Consider the following 2,249-nt stretch of genomic DNA (forward strand, 5'->3'; position numbering starts at 1 on the left):
CAGAGGACTGTCTCTCTCCCTCTGATATCACTTTGTTGAAAGAGATACAGAATATTTTCTTTCATATACTCTAAACTAAATGACTAATTTCTGAAGTCTACGCATTACTTTGATCCCTACATATAAGAGAATTTAGTCTTAACCCTGAATAAAGCTGACTCTTCCTGTTTAGGAGACTCAGTCAAGCCCCCCCCGGAAGGATGGCTACTCCCCCCAGAGTCACCACAAGGTGCCTGGGCTCACAGGGTGGGTCTGGTGTTTTGCATCAGTTCTAACAACCCCAGCACAGAAAGAGGGAATGGCAGCATGTACCTCGTGTGCTACACACAACCAATGTTACAGGCACGGAAAAGATCACAACACTGAATTTACACGAGGGGAATTGTCCACATTATGTTTTCTAGCACGATCGTGTCTTTTTCCTTCACGTTCAGGAGAATGAATGTGGAGAAGGAATTTTTCTCCTTTTCTAAGGTAAGCTGCTGGTACTATCATTCTATTTAAATCTTGTTATACTCTAAGATTGAACTTTTGCCCATTTGCTCATTTCCTCATGTAGACTCAGTAAAAATGATGGAACCTGTTGCCCAAAACAAATTTCAATTTGTTCATCTTTTTCTCAACCCAGTGCCTATGTTTGTTTTGCATCCCCTCAAATTTTAGACATAAAGGATGCAGTGGAACCACTAAAACTAAACTTCACAGTTGAACAAGAAGATAACAAGCCGACAGACAGGTACAGTTGTTCAAAGTCACTTAAGTGTCTACTTAGGCCCTGGTAATTATTCTTTTAATAATAGAAAGCCTTCCTTAGGAAAACAAAAGACTACATATGGCTTTGACACCAAAGGTCATTGTGGTGGTCCCTTCCAGCCTGTTCCCCACAGGTCCGCAGTGTGCCAATGTCAGCCCCAGAGGAGTCTGAGGGGCACACCTAGCGCTTCAAGGGGGCAATCAGCTGTGGGTGCTGATGGCGGACCCTTGTGAGGGATCACAGCTTGTCACTGGTCATTTCTGAAACTGTGCACAGACATCTTGGATTCACTCCTCCCTGAAGTTGAATAGGAATATGTATAGTAGCTGTCTTCTGCACAAATGGAAATGACAGCATTTGGCTCCATTCCAAAAGCACAAATGCATGGAGAGCCTCAGGGACCTGAAATGTAGGAAAACTCCATTTGGAAATAAAGTATTTTGAAAGGAAACTGGCTAACATCAAACTATTTCTTTTTTGGATCTTTGGCAGCAAAAAGGTACACTGTGCCATGGTCATTAGATACACAGATGAGAGATGTGTCCTGACTATGGTAAATATTTTCTGCTTGAGATCCTCTTCATAGTTCCTGGCATGCGAGAACTCTACCACTGAACTACCCATGCACCCATAGTTCCTGGATTAAATGCCCTGGTGGGAGTAGCACATATTCTTATGAGTCTCTTTTTCAGATTGTAATTCTTCCCTCCAGGTTGACAGCAATGCAGCTCAGGATGCCCTCAAGTACAAGGATGTCCACTGGCAGCTTCTCCATGCTGGCCAGGTCTATAAGCTGCACATGACTCATGTATGTGTCCAGGAAGGCTGGCAAGGAATTATTGCTACTGGGACATACGACACAAAAGCCTTTAGAGTTATAGCAGGTTTTACAGGCAGGCAGCTGATGGGGATTGTGTCCACATGTAAACACCTTAATCATGGGGTCCAAAAGGACAATTCTATGTCACCTTAGCTTGGCTTCCTCGACTTCTGAGGAAAATTCTATTTTAGTAAGAGTGTTCTTGTTCAAGAACTCCTCTTCTGGTAAAAGGGTTAGTAGGTTTTTGGTTGTATGCAGGTTGCACCACGTTAGGTGGAATTATCTTGTTAATGTTTTTATTTGGAGATTAAGTATGGTTTAAGGAGATGAGTATGAGTGTCAAGTTGACAAAAAGTGGATCTGTGATCATTAAGTTTGTGTGTCAACTTGTCTGGATCAGGGGATGCCAAGATATTTGATGAAACTTTATTTCTGAGTGTGTCTGTGAGGGTGTTTCTGGGTGAGATTAGCATTTGAATTGCTAACTCAGTACAGCGTCCTCCCCAACTTGGGTGGGTATCATCTAATCCAGTGTCACCCTGAATAGAACAAAAAGGCTAAAGAAGGAGGAATTTGCCCCCTTTTCTGCCTATTGTTTATGCTAGGATATTTCATTTGTCTTCTGCCCTCTAACTGGGATTTACATCATCAGCTCCCCAGGCTCTCAGGCCTTCA

The 2,249-nt window shown here is 42.8% G+C and overlaps 1 pseudogene; it reads right to left on the reverse strand.

The window, feature by feature from the left end:
- Positions 1-520: 520 nt before the first annotated feature.
- Positions 521-1,847, reverse strand: LOC105087945 (WD repeat domain phosphoinositide-interacting protein 3-like; annotated as a pseudogene).
- Positions 1,848-2,249: the final 402 nt, after the last annotated feature.

This window comes from Camelus dromedarius, chromosome 10 (assembly GCF_036321535.1).
Source record: "Camelus dromedarius isolate mCamDro1 chromosome 10, mCamDro1.pat, whole genome shotgun sequence".
Lineage (NCBI taxonomy): Eukaryota > Metazoa > Chordata > Mammalia > Artiodactyla > Camelidae > Camelus > Camelus dromedarius.